The 14,898-nt window shown below is 37.7% G+C and overlaps 1 protein-coding gene across 28 annotated transcripts in view; it reads left to right on the top strand.

Moving 5' to 3' along the window:
- Elavl2 (ELAV like RNA binding protein 2) overlaps positions 1–14,898 on the top strand; it is a 159,109-nt gene that overhangs the window by 45,750 nt on the left and 98,461 nt on the right. For 2 of the 28 annotated variants that reach the window (XM_063252059.1, XM_063252058.1), the window contains exon 1: positions 618–638. The exons of the other annotated variants lie outside the window; for them this stretch is intronic. The gene's annotated coding sequence lies outside the window, so the exon portion shown is untranslated. Of the gene's footprint in view, positions 1–617; positions 639–14,898 lie in introns of those variants that run through there. 28 annotated transcript variants of the gene reach the window in all.

Raw genomic sequence — 14,898 nt, 5'->3', positions numbered from 1 at the left:
TTTATATTTGCAAAAATACTATTAAAATTGAAAGGTGACCTTCCTCGTATTTTGCTGTATTTTTTGATATTTCTTGTATGAACTGTTCGTTAGCTTTCAGTGCCTGCGTTGAGCTGAACATTGCTCCAGGTCTGTGGGAGTCAGAAGTGGCAGGATGTGGCTGGGCCTCAAGCCATTTAAAGCCTGTCCACAGGCACTGACGCAGAAGAGCAGGGAGATGGTGTTGGGGAAGCTGCAGTAGCAGTTAGGGAAAGGTCTGTTAATGATGTACAGGTGAGGTTTTATGTAAGGGAGGGAGATGTTTTCCTAAGAGCAGAGGATTAAGTGGGATGCACCCTTTTTTACTAAGGACACAGCTTGACTGTTAGAGCATGGGTGGGGTTCTGGAGACCCGGAACGTGCAAGCAGGGATGTGTATGTCTCTTGCTTCCCAGAACCACCCTTGCAGCCCTTTGGTAGGAAGGCCTGGTTTGAAGAAAGCTGAAGGAAAGACTTGCTGATATGGTGAGGAGGAGCCTTGGGAAGGAAGGAGCTGGGCTGCGGGTAGAAAACTGAAGATGATTACTTGTCTGACGATGATGAGAATCCACCAGGTAGAAATAAAAAGCTACTTGTCCACCTTCGTTTCTTTACGATATGTAAGTGTTACTCAGCCGAAGGAAGTATACAAGATAAAAGAATTCATGATGGTGCTTTGTACTGTGTTTTTTTTTCAAGAGCAGAATGAAAAGTTCTATCTACCGTGGTTTTATAAAAATTCTAGATCAAATGTTGGTGATAGTAATTAACATTTTTTTGTTCTTGTAAATCAGGAGAATGCTTGGTTGGTGAAAGAAGTAGTTATATCCTTCCGAACTGGAGGACCCTTCCTTTGAGTATGACAGGAGTAATAGGAGGCGGTTCTAAAGTTTATCAATATGTGCTGACGGAATTTACCATAAAAGAAGCCTTAGAGGCTGGGGATTTAGCTCAGCGGCATAAGCGCCTGCCTTGCAAGCAGGCAGTCCTGAGTTCGATCCCTGGTACCAATAAAAAGGAAAAAGACAAAACAAAAAAATGTAAAAAAAAAAAAAAAAAAAAAAAAAAAAAAAAGCCTTAGCACCGAGTTAGGACAGGAGTTCATAAACTTTTTGGTTGTAGGATTCCTTTATATGATTAAACTTTTGAGGACTCCAAAGACATCGTTTATGAAGGTTATGTTTAACAGTGGTTACTGTCTTAGAAATTAGGATGAGAAAACTTAAACACATTTATGTAGGTCAAAAAACAGTTAATCTATTACATATTAAAATATTTTAAAAATAAGAATGTAACAAAAATAGTTACAAGGGTGGCATGCACTCTGGCTTTTTAAAAGTTAACTAGTTTCATATTGCATCAGACTGAATTCAGAAGCAAAGATCACATAGCATAATAAAAGTTCTGTTTTATATTTTATGAGAGAAAAATACATTGTTTTGATCTCTCAGTTATATGAAAAAGGTCCTGGAACTCTGGGGGGTTCCCAGAGCATACTGTATGAAGTGCAGAGTAAGACCAGTGACTGCTTGGAAGAAATAGGGGTAGACTAATTTGAGCTTTAAAGAAAACTTCGCATTTATGTGGTAGTTAGATTGGACAGTCGTCTTTGTAAGATATTCATTTAAGAATAAAGGCTTGGAATCAGAATAAGTCAAGGTGCATTGAAGGTTCTTGGATTTGAATACTGTGTGTCATTTGCAAGCTTTGCTTTGGTCCAGCTCTTAGGTCTTGCTTTTATTGTGTAAAAATTGAGACAGTGGGCTAACTCTTGGAAGGCCTTTTAAACATTAATGTTCTCTGATTTATTCATGTATTTTTTATAGTGCTCTCAACACTTTATTTCTTTCTTTCTTTTTTTTTTTTATTGGTATCGGGGATCAAACTCATGACCACCTGCCTGCAAGGCAGGGCTTATGCCACTGAGCTAAATCCCCAGCCCCAACACTTTATTTCTATAAATAGTCATAAGAGATAAAAATACTCCCTGGAGTAGTGTACCTCAAAGCATTTTCTTTTTCTTATACTGGTTTCACTGTCCTAGTTTTTTTGTTAAATACAAATTGACTAAATGCGACTGTGGGTGTATATAGAATCTCAACTTCTTGGCCACATCTAACAACCCTTCCAAGGCTGGGTGTGGTGGTGCATATCTGCAATCTTAGTCCTGGGAAGCTGAGGCAGGAGATCTCTGTGAGTCTGAGGCCAGCCTGGGCTACTTGGTGAGCTCAAGGCCAGCCTGAACTACATAGTGAGACCCCAGCTCAAAAAAACAAAACAAATGAAAACGCCTGCTGTTATTACCCTGCCTCCTTAGTCATGTGCTTTTGGGATGAGGTGTGTGAAAGAGGTCAGAGGTCATTTAAACCTCTATTGTCACAGGGGCCCCACTTGTCCATTCCTGGTTTTTGGGAGAAGAAAACGCCGCAGTTTTCTGAAGTACAGAATGGGATGCAGGTGTGGTGAGATTTTCCCATTAACTGTTTTCCTGTGAATAGTTACAGTTAAATTCAGATATCAAATTTGATGACTTAGATGTTTTCTGCATTTGATTTGAATAAAAAATTTCCCCACATTATGTTATTAAATACTGAGACCTTTAAATGCCCTCACTAGATCAAGTAGTATCAATCACAGCGGCATTTCATGCACATAATGGTTTTGATTTCTATGAAAGACTAAAGTCTCTTAGCTAGCACATCTCTATGGGTTGGATGGGAGGGAGGTGATCACTGACAATCTTCAATTTCAGGTTACAGGAAACTTAATGCTCTAAGAACCATGTAGCCCTTGAGGACCCAATTCTATTCTGATAGCTCTTATAAGCAAAGCTTAATATTTATTGAATGAGTAACTGCAAATGTTTCCTTTCAAATACAAAAATTCCAGCTAGGAAATATTGCTGTTAATTTGGAAATTACTTATGGCTGTAAAAATGAAAATTTTAAACTGAGGAAATTTCTGCCTAATTTAAAAGAAGTAAGGCAACAGTAATGTTTTAAGTTTTTTGAAATATTAAACCTGAGACAATTTCCATGTGTTTCTTCTGGATTTTTACAGTATTTCGTACCTCTGATATTCTCGGGTCTCTTCAAAGGCAAAGGCTGTCTTGAGAAAGTCTGTTTTATTGTCCCTAACAAGTAGTGAGAAAGGAAGAGCGGGTTGTGTGTAGTCCACAGTAGTCAGGCTGGATTTGCAGTTTCTGTTGGGCCCAGCCGTAGGGATTATAATAAAATGCATTCTTGATCCTAAAAAGTCTAAATGAAGTGCTTACTTTTCAGAAGACCAGGAAGAGGACATTAATGCCAGTTTTCTTGTGGCTTTTGCTTTTTCTATTTAATAAATGAGACCCTTTGAAACATTGTGGCAGTTTGTCTCTGCCAATGATGTATGTTTGTTGTAATGTTTCAAATGAAAACTTCCACTTAATGTATTAATATTAACCTTACTTTATACTACTGGAGATCCTTGACTTCTGAATTTTTGCTTTTGACTTTTGAATTCTTAAAAATCTTTCATTTTCAGATTAAGTATGAGAAAGGTTCTGACCATATTTGAGAAAGGAAAAATGTAGAAACAAAAGAAAAATTTTAGAATTCATTTTTATATGCAATAAAAATATTGAAATAATAAAAATATTTTAAACTTAAAAAAAAATGAGATCCTCAGAGGAGGTTTAAGAAGCATATTCTTTGCCTTTAAAGACACCCATGTTGAATGAAGACCTACATTAGTATTTGGATAAAAATTTCAAACATCATATGCTCCCCCCACCTCATTTTTTTGGTCCTTTTGTTTTGTCATTTTGAGGAAAGGTCTCATTGTGTAGTTCAGGCTGGCCTTTAACTTGCTATAGCCCAGGATGGTCTCAAACTTGTGATGATCCTCCTGCCTTAGATTCCCCAGTGCTAAACCTATGGGTATGTGCCACTGTGCTTGGCTTCCAAATTAAATGTAAAGTTTAGTTTTTAAGTTTATTTGCAGTAAACCCAGGCCTGTGGTATTGTAGTTTATTTTCTGAGAACGATTCTATATTATGCCACATTCACTGAAGCAAAGTAATATGTAGTAGTTCCCATTCTCGTGCTGCTTAGTAGTTTTAACATTAGCAAAAGATGGCAATCATGACTTATATATGTCCTCTGAAAGGTCTTTTATATTTTCACTTTTTTATTTCAGGAAAGTAGATGGGGCTGTTGTCAACTGTAAATTGTCCTTGAAGGAGAAGGAAGGGGGCTGGGATAGGGGTGACTGTCACTTTGACTCTGCTCATGGCGGTGAGTGGAAAGGTTTGTGGGCTCTGCTGCCTCTGATGGGAGTAAAGGGAAAGGGTACAGGGGCAGATGTGAACAGAAGCAAAATATGTTTATGTGTTGAAGCACTTCCCGCCCTTTACCCTTGCCCGGTGTGTAACTTGGAGGGTCAGACAAGATGTGTGTGTGTGTGTAAAAATGATCAAAGTGTGTTACATGTAAGTATAAATCTCCCAAAATGAAATGCATTAATTTGTATAACCAGTAAAAAAAAAAAAAAGGTGAAAAAAATTTGAGTCTTTGCTCATGTTAGCTTTAATGGTCTTGCTGAGCTTTAATGGTCTGATCTACCAAATGGGAATAATTATGGTACCTACCTGTGAAAGGCAGGGGTGGATACTTTAATAGGGAAGTTCTCAAAAACAGTATTTCAGTTCCACAATCCTGAATTGGAAATCTTTGGAACACTGAATATAAAATTGTATTTTTAGGAAAAATAATAAGACATTTAAAGCCCTTGTTTCTGTAATATGTAGAATATTTCAGATATCACCTAATGAAACATCCGTTCAGTCTCTATACTTACAGAGCCCTTGAGTTTTAAAAGCGAGGACTTGGTTTAGATTTGCTAGGAGACCTCTCTAGCTTTGGAAAAAAAAAGAATGGGAAATCTAAAGGGCTTAGGTTTCTTTTTCAGTGATAAATAGAGGCCTTTCAGGGTTTCTAATTGTTAATAGATCTTTTGCCCAACTCTGTCTCTGGGGTTGGTGTATTAGGCCTGTAAAGGATCTTAGTCTAGCGGGAAGGGCCTTGGGTGTGGTAGGCAATTAGAGGCTCTCAGTAGAAGATGCACTAATTAGTGATCTGCATCTCTTTCAAATGAGGGTGTTGGCTGCTGGGAGTAACAGGAGTTACTATTAAGGATCAGTGACTAAGAATTAATTTTATTTAGCTGCAAATGGGGATAGATATTGTAATTAGAAGTGAGAGAGACAGTGATCAGACTTAAAAATGTAGGCTGGGAAAATTATGCCTCTTTCCCCACCTGTACAATGGGGTGGAGTTTTGAGTACAAAACCTGGTTTTGTGCCCTAGGACACTTAGATTTTAGTCCTGGTTTCATTGAAAGTGTTTAGGCAAGTGTACTTCTCAGGGTTTTTTTTTTTTTTTTTTTTTTTTTAACTTCTTTGTAAAATGTGAGTGGGAAACAAGATAATACATAGATAGTTGCTTCTGCCCTTTAAGGATCTGATTTGCTGCTGTTAGACCCAGACTAAGGATTGGTGCTGCTACTCGTGACTATTTTCTTGTATGGAAGTTGTAAGTCAGACATCCTACCTTGTGCTTTGTTTTTTGGTAAGTAATTATTCGGACATGGAGGTTAAAAAAAAAAAAGAAATGCTATGAGAGCATACTGGCTTTTGTTATGCTGCCCGTCTCTGATTATGCTTGTCAAATTGGGTAATAATTAGTATTTAGGAAGGCTATTACGATAAGAGACTTAATAGTCTTTCTGCCTTCATTTTACATGACCACCACCTGGGAGGGAATTTTGTGCACCTATCAAGGAAGAAAATGATCAAGTTTTGGATTTAAGAACCTAACTGTTAAATCTTGATTAAATGATGCCTATTAAGTTGTAATTATATCTATCTATAAAAAATGGGTGATAGCAGATTTGATTGCCCAATTTCCTAAAGCAGTCTTTTACAATAATGAATTTTAATTATATGTATGCCTGGGAGCTATTTTAAGCCATTAAGAGGGGAAAAATGGACAAGGCATATTGTAAAAAATATTCATCTACGTCTATAGCTTTTAACTTGAGGGGTTGGAAGGATAGAAGCACAAAGTGTACTTTTCCCCCCTTTCGTCCCACACACATTTCCCTTCCCCACAAGATTCCTGAATCAGCATTCTTTAATTTTATTTGAAATACTACAGTCACAAATCAGATATCAAAGGTTGTGGTGCATAGATGTGGTTGTGTTAGGGTTATTTGAACCTTTTTCTTTGTGCCAAAAATTGTCCTAAGCACCCTACATGCATTGATTCAGGTTAGTCCTCATAGAATTCTGAGACATAGGTAGAATCTGTTTCCCCATTTTATAAATAAGCAAACTGTAGCACGGGTTGGTTTATGTGACTGGCCCAAAGACACTCACTAAAGCTGTGAATCCAAAGTGTGTGATCTTGATGACAACAATTCTCGAATTCTCTGTGCCAAGATATTAGACGTAAATTGTGAATCAGTACAGTTTTCTTTTGTAACTTTTTTAGCATTGACTTTATGAACTGTCTCTTCAGATAAGAATAAATTGCCAGCTTTTGTCACATTTGAGTTAGAACCTTGTAAGAAACACACAAAAGGCAGCTTTGGCCCTTGTCATCCCTGCCTGAAACCTTCAGTGGCTTTCTGTTGCCTGTAGAACAGATTTTTCAAGTGCTCTCTTTCAGGCATTCAGAGTTCCCCATTCTTTGCCAAAAGCAATACTTATTTTATGAACTAGCCAAATAAATTATCACTTAAAATGCGCAATGAATTCTTACCTCATGTCTTTTATTCACACATGTATTTCCTATGTCTGTCTCTAGTTCTACACATGATGGTCTTGTTCATCTCTTGTCAGCTTCTAAATTTTATTAATTCTGTTATTTTTAAATCCTCTTGACCTTGAACCGCAGCAATCTAATTTTTAGTTTTAAATTTCTAATACTTGGCATCCAAGGATTATTTAAGTATGTATTATGTGAAGATGTCTTATTAAACATTTTCTCATTTAGTTTGTGTTTATATATACACCGCTCCTATGATCTATTAAGGACTTATTCTGTGAGTTTCCATTTATTTTAGGACTGCTTATGTTTTGGATGTTTTTCAGAATAGTTCTCCCATGGTTGTGCTTAAAATTGGCAAGTTTTGGAAATGTTCGGATTATTTCTTTAGCAGAGAGGGTGGAAATTCACTTTTGGGCTAATGTAAAAGGTAGGTTTCATTCTGGATTTTGGTTCCTTTTTATCTCTAAATCCTATTGTTAGATGTTAGCTGGGCAGATGGTATGGATCAGGACACTGAAGTGTAAAGGTCAGGTTAATTCAGCTTACATCTACTTAGGTAAATTAGTTACCATGTTATGCTTGCAAGTTGTACTGTACATCTACCAGCTTTGTACTCGTTTGTGCCTGCCCTCATTTGTTAAAATTAACTCATATTCACCCATATTGTTGACCATAAGGCAAATGGAGATCAAGTGAGTGGGAAAACAAACCCAAATTCATTTTCTTTATTATATTACACAGTCACAATTTTGGATCAGTAGTAGGGTAACCAATTATTCAAAGGACATAGATAAATGCAGTTGTTCCTAGATACTTTTTATATGCGGTATGTATTTGGCAATACTGTCAGGGTTTTCTTAGAAGGTTGATAACCCTGGATGTCTCAAAGTTAATTGTCCTAGTGAGACACATCACATATTTTGGGCCCATGGTGACTAAGCAGCAGAACTATAATCTGGCAACCTTGTGGGTTTACCCGTTAGGGTGGGAAGCCGTTTTTGCTTTTTGGCAGTATTTTGCTTTCATCAAGATGATATCAGCTTTCATTTAAGTTTTCATCTAATTGAAAAAATTGATTTTTCAGTAGATGAGGATCCTTTTATGTAATATCTCCAAGGACAGAGTATGGGTCAGATTACTCTTCAAATGGATGGTAATTGTGAGCAAGAGGCTTTTAAAATGGAGATAGCAACTTGCCTACAGCTTACGGGAACTAAGAGCTTTTATATATAATAAGCTCCCAGGTTTGTAAGTAACAAGAACTGGAATAGCCCAGTGAAAGCCTGGAGTCCAGGACTTGACCCATAATTTTACTTTAACATCCATCATCATTCTAACACTAGCATTCTGCAGTGGGGCTTAGAAATTCGTCATTTGATATTTGACTTTTGGGTTAATCCTTCTATGAATCACAGAAATATTGTACTTTCTAAATTTTTATATCTTACAAAATTAAGATTCAGTAGAAAGACCAGGAAATAAGTGGGTACAGGTCTTTGTATATTTCAAAATCTGGTGAGGGGAAATATTGAAATCAAGAAAGTAATTTATGAATCCACTAAAACATTTTTTTCCACTTGTAAGTAGGTGATGGTGTCGTAGAGTGGGCTGTGAGATGGAGTTAGTATTAAAAATGATCATGAAGGTCCTAGAAACACTTTCCTGGAAATACTAAACAGTAAATCTGTCTTCTGGGAGAAAACACCTTGCTATTAAATGTCTTGTTTTTATCTCAGTTTTCTAATGAATAAAGGGATATTCTTTCTTAAATATGTGGAATCTTGAGATTTTAAAATTCCATTTCACTTTTTTCCCTCAGTACTGGAAGTTGAACATGGGCTTTCATACGGGGCTATTCCCCAGCCTATGTTTTGAATTTTAGGATAGGGTCTGTCTAAGCTGCCCAGCATGGTTTCAAACCTCTGGTCCTTCTGCCTCAGACTACCAGAGTGCTAGGTTACAGACATGAGCCACCATACCTGGCTGAGTCTAACTTTATTAAGGATCATTTGATGTATTAATGACTATAGGCATATTATTTTCCAAGACTTAAAATGCTGTCTTCCAATGGGGAATCTTTTTGTAAAGTAAAAACAGATTACTCATCTAATCATTATGAGCCAGTAACTTTTTAGGTCTCTAAAGGAGGGGCTTAATTTGCTTTCAGATTGTCTTTAGAAATACTTTGCTTTCTGTTAACATTCAAAGAACAACAATTTTGTTTTATTCTTGTTTCTGTTGATAGTTTTTAGAGCACTTATGAAGGTGTTCTCTTTGTATGTATAAGAGAATTCAGTTCAGGAGAAATGTTGATCTTCTTACATTTTTTGAATTTTATTTTCCTAGGAGCTATATGTACTTTATGTACATAGTCTTGGCCTTTTGCTTATTGAAATGGAGGATAAATGTTAGTGTCTGCTTTGGCATGTTTTATGTGTATTCCATTGATTAGGAAATTTCCCCAGACTTTTAGGGGGCAAGAGGTTGGTGTACAGGCACTGGAAAAATTAGGTTACATTTAACCACATGAATTTTCATATGATTTTCTTAACCATTAGGGATTGGTTTTACAAGCTTTATGGAATTTTAATAGTTTGATTAATGCAATGATTTGATGTGAAAATGGTTGCTATTTTTGAAATCTGAAATTTTAGGGATTTCAAAAATGGAAACATAATGATCCTTGAATTTTAGGTGGGGGACTATTTATCCAGTATGGATTAGAATACCTCTCTTTTACCCCTTTAAAAATTTGTCCTTAGAAGCTTTTAAGAACTTTGGCAGAATAGTTTGCCTTTGCTCCTGCAAGAGGCCTGCTGTCCATGTGTTTTAACAGTCAATCTGGCAGATGAAGTGGGTGGTTCTTTTCTTGATGGGAAGCTAATAGCCCAACACTTGTGGGCACTTGGTGTTCCTGGAAACAGTCACTGAAGTCCTAAATGTTATACTCTTGCTTTGTACCTGATTCTGGGATCTGATTATGGATCTGCTTGGTATTGTTTCCCAGCCCTATCACACCTAAGTTAGAAGGAGAGAAAGAGAACCTCATCAGGCAGCTTGAGTCATCTCGGGTGCTAGTGACTGACCTTGTAGGTCTCTAGGTACTACTAATTATAGTTTTGCAGGTCATTTTGATTTGAGGAAGGACTAAGGCTCTTCTAGAATTTAAATTTCTGCCTTTGTTAGATCTCTGCATAAAAATTATCACATATTAAGTGAAGTATTGCTGGGGTCTTACCAATGTTTGTCTTATACAGTGCATGCTAAGTTGCCTGGGAAAGAGTTTTTGGAGGACTATTTTATTTTTATTATTACCTAGATACAGCACATAATATTTACATTCCTTGTGGGAAGTTGATAATGTGCATAACACATCTTGATTCCTTTCTTTAAAGACAGGATTTCACTGTATAGTCCAGGCTGGTCTTGAACTCACTATGGGCTAGTCCAGGCTGACCTCAGACTCATGACAATTCTGCCTCAGGTTCCCAAGTGCTCAGATTACAGGCATGCACATTCACACCTGGCATAATTCCTTTTTAAAAATCCTCGTTTCCCTGTCTTTTCTCCACCCATCCACCGATCTCCTTCCCTTTTTTTGTACATATTAGCAGAACATAATGTTTACATCCTTTTGTAGAGTTGGTACAGGTACATAACACGTCCCAATTCGTGTTTTCATCCCTTATCCCATCCCTCCCCATCTTTTCCCTCTCCATCTCTTGAACTCTGTCCCTGTTGAGAACAATCTCCCTGCTTTCTATTTTCTTTTATTTTTACTAAGTTTCTTACATAAGATAAACAACATGATATTTAAGTTGGTGTATGTGATGTATTTGACTTAATGTTGAGTTAAATGTATCATATTACTGAGATACACAGAAGACTTTTTAAAGGGCTAAACAAAGTTTATTGTACTGAGAGGCTTGAGTATGACATGGAACTAGTACGTAGAATATACAAAGTGGAGTAAATAGCAGTTATAAAAATGTGAAAGTGCAGTGTCGAGTGAGAGACACGGTGTCTTAGAACATATAAAATCAAGAGCTAGGTATTCAGTTGGTTGGAAATCTTGGTACATCACAGTGTTATGCTACCCACGTGATCATTAAGGACCCAGGTAGGTTATGAAGCTCAGTTGTGTGTTCTCATAGGGTTGAAGAAACTTGTATGATGTTCTTTGGAGGGTTGACAGGGGAAGGGACATTTGAAAATTCGGAAAATCTTAGAGATTCTTTAATTGGAGGTTTGGTTGCTGGGATTTTAAATGTAACTTTGGAAAAACAGGGTTTGAGGAAAAAGTTGGTTGTACTTGGAGATCAAAGCTCAAGCATACCCTTAATAGCTTGTAGACTTTAGTATTTAGGATGACAGTCTAAGGGATGGCAGAGAGCCTCTGAAAACCTTTTGAATTTCATTTGTGTTACATCTCTCCTAGTTCCTATTCATATGGAGTTGAAATTTTCCTGTTGTGTAAATTAAACACCCTTTACTCTTTTACATGCCTGTTTTCAAAGACCAGCCAAAGTCTCATCAGTTTTCCTTTCATCCATAGTCTGGACATGTTACAGAGTTCATAGACATATTATAAAATTTGTGATTTTCTAAATCCTAAAATATTACTTGTATCATTTCTCTCATCTTTAAAATCTTGTGTTAGCACCCACAGAATGATTGGTGGTCCCAGAAACCTATTTGTGTGACACTGCAGCATGTTAGGAATCTTTATGTCACAGTCACTTGTGACTATGTAATGCTTTTCAATGACTTCTCTCTTATAATTGCACCATTTAGAAAGAGGAAATAGTCACAGAGAATATTCTACATTATTGCAATGGTAAGAATAAAGGAAAGGAATAGGAAAACAGCAGAAGATACAAGATGGCTGTGAGTCATTTTGAATTGGGCAGGGGGTTTGCATGAGAAGTTAGAAAAACTATCAGTGCAAGGAAGTTAGAAAACTGAAAAGTCTCTTGCAGGTCTCTGTAAACTGTTGGTGGGGTTTAAGCTTGGGGAGGTGGAAGCTAGGAAGTATGTAATGACTGGCAAGAAGAGTGAGTGGTGGGCAGACAGACTAGAAGCAGTGTGTATCATGACAAGGACCTGTTCTAGTATTTCTCAAATTGGAAGATGAGGAGTGGATATTGGTAGTGGTAGAAGAGTTAACACTTGTGGATAGCTAACAGTTAAGTTCAAAAGCATGGAGTTCTGGTTCAGTGGATGTTCTTAAAGTTCATATCCAAAAGGTCTTTAAAGATTGGGAGGCATCAGTAGGAAGAAAAGCAGCTGAGGAGAGAATCAGCTTGAGCGCTGTATTAGTCAACTTGGGCTGCCATAGTACCAGAGACTGTGTTGTAGTCAAGGTTTACAAGGGAATAGATTTAATACAGGACACATAATTTATAGGATTATTTTATAATATTCATCTAAAAGTTGTGTAAGAGATCTGTCTGCACACTACAGACTCCAAGAATCCCAACTGTGGGCCTGGATCCCATGGCAGTCCTACATGAGTCCACCTGAAGATGAGCTCATAGCAATGTCCTCCATGAGTCCAGCTGGAGGCCTAGAGCCCAAGACAATGTCTGTTGCAAGTCTGTATCAAGGATCTGCACTGGGAAAGCCCACAGGTCTGCGAGTGGAAGCTAGAAAGTCTGTTCCAGCAGGATGAAGGATCTGTTCCAGCAGGATGAAGGATCTGTGCCAGTAGGCTGAGGGATCTGTACTGGATCCAGGAAGCTGGGCTGAAGGTAGGGACCAGAGCTTTCCCAAAAAGAACCACAGCCACCCTCAGCAACAGCGAAGACTCGAGCTCCTCTGACAGTGCGAACAACTGCATTCATATCACGAAAACTAACATGACAAGCTTCTGCAGCAGAAACAACAGCACACCATCTTCCCTTGCAGTTCTGCTTTTATGCTGTTGGCACCATTCCTCGAGTGGGCCTTGTACGCCCAGAACCATGCTGATTCAGTTGACTGTTAGTTAATCCACCACAGGCTGGGTAGCCTAAACAACAGAAAATTCACTTTTTATCAGTGCTAGAGGGCGGGAGTGCAAGATAATATGCTGACAGGGTGGTTCTGAGGACCGACCTCTCCTTTTGACTCAGTGCTTTCTGTTCTTCATGTGGCCTTTTCTTCTCTAAGAGTGTGTGTGTGTGTGTGTGTGTGTGTGTGTGTGTGCACAGGGAAATCTCTCTGTTGTCTCTTCTTTTTCTTATATGGACACTAATTCTGTTGGATGTAGACCTCATCCTATGATCTCATTTAATTTTAATTGTTTCTTTAAAGTCCACATCTCTAATATATCCTCATATTGAGGACTGGGGTTTCAACACATGAATTTCAGTGGTAGTGTTCAGTCCATAACAAGAGTAAAGGTACTTAATTTCTCTGAAATGGGTCTTTTCCTACAGTTTCTAGTTGGCAGTTTTTCAGGGTAGAAGGGAGATGCTTTCTGATCTGTCCAGTTGGCCAAAGTCCCCCGTCCCACCCTAGTGATTCAGTGTTTCCAACCTGCAGATTTTTTTCCCTTTCACCTTGTACAGCAGTTTCTGCCCAACTCTGCCATTTAGATTTGGGTTTTGACAGATGATACACAATTGATTCTTCTCTAACCTCTTCAATTTTATAGTCTGACCTTGTGTTACAAAGTGCTTTTGAAGGCACTGTGGTTATGCTTTAAAAGCCACTTAAACAGGACATAGAGTTAAAAAGACATTATGCTTTTGCCACAGGTGTCCAGAGAGTCTTGGTGGTGTTTTCACTAAATGTCTACTGACATCTGAGCCCATCTGAGACCTTGGAGCCTCCATTACCCAAGAACATTAGAGGTCAGGTGTTTCATCATGGAACCTGTGATATTTGTGTTGGAAATACTAAAAAATATGAGGCTTGGTGTGGTTTGTTTATGTACTTGGTAAACACAACAAATGCTTCTTAAGTGAGGTTATAGTTTTGAAACCACAGTAAAGGGGAAATTAGCACCACAATGTCATATCTAAAATATAAAACCAAAGCTATGGGGGTAATAGTAGCTAGTTAACTGCTGTTTTCCTGGCCTCTTAGGGTGACTATTGGAGATCCATATGTTTAACTTTCTCCTGAGAAGGGACTGCAGTTGGACTTTCAACTTTCTTTAGGTTCAGGTTTATAGGTGTTGGTGGGATGAGATGTAACATTCCAGTCCCTCCAGTGAGGTTTGCAGTGTGGCCTCAGTTGTGTTTGAAAGTGAATTCCCAAAGCAGCCAGTGTGCCTGTGATTAATCCTAGGTAGAAAACCCAATCTAAAGCCAGAAACTTGGTTTTTTTTTGTTTTGCTTCATCTGTGCAGACACAGAATGGGAAAAAAGGATGTGTAGGTCTTTGAGAATGTGGATTCTTTGATGAAAATATCCAAAGTCTTTTCATTCAGTCTGATGTTTCAGTATATTTTTGTGCCTTTTCACATTTATTTGCAACCACAAAAGTTTATTTAAAGAATCCCTTTTTGACCTCTAACTGGATTTCATTATACGTATTAGGTCTGTTTTGCTTCCATTATGAAACAAGGGAGCAGCAGTAGCACCTATCACTTTTTAAATGAGTGATTTTCCAGCCAAAAAATGATTTAGGAGAAAAGTTCTTGCTTACCGAAAGCTTTTTAAAATTCTTAACAGAAGCTGCTATTTTGTGTGTGTGTCATAATGGGTTACCCAATCATTAGAGCTGGTTTCCCGTTGAAAACTTTGGTTTCAGGTATTAGAAATGAATTGAACACTTTATTCTAGAAGCATAGTTCCCCCGACCAATAAGTGTCAATCTGTTTTTAAAAAATTGTGATATTTAGTAAAGGCTTCAATGATAAAAGAAATTAACCCTTTTTTACAGTGAGAGTCTATCCCTCCTCCCCTTTCAGACTGTTTATTTCCTTTTGGGGCGAATAAGGGAGAGAGATACTAGTTACCAGTTTGGGTTTCCATCGTAATGATTAAAGTGATAGGTAGTAGATACCACAAATCATTTGGCAAGCAGTTTCTTGCCATTTAGGTTGTGGATCTCAAAATCACTTAGCTAAGGGATTACC

This window comes from Cavia porcellus, unplaced genomic scaffold (genome assembly GCF_034190915.1).
Source record: "Cavia porcellus strain 051 isolate PalLab524CR breed Dunkin Hartley unplaced genomic scaffold, mCavPor4.1 scaffold_1, whole genome shotgun sequence".
Lineage (NCBI taxonomy): Eukaryota > Metazoa > Chordata > Mammalia > Rodentia > Caviidae > Cavia > Cavia porcellus.
This window is presented reverse-complemented; position numbering and strand designations above follow the sequence as displayed.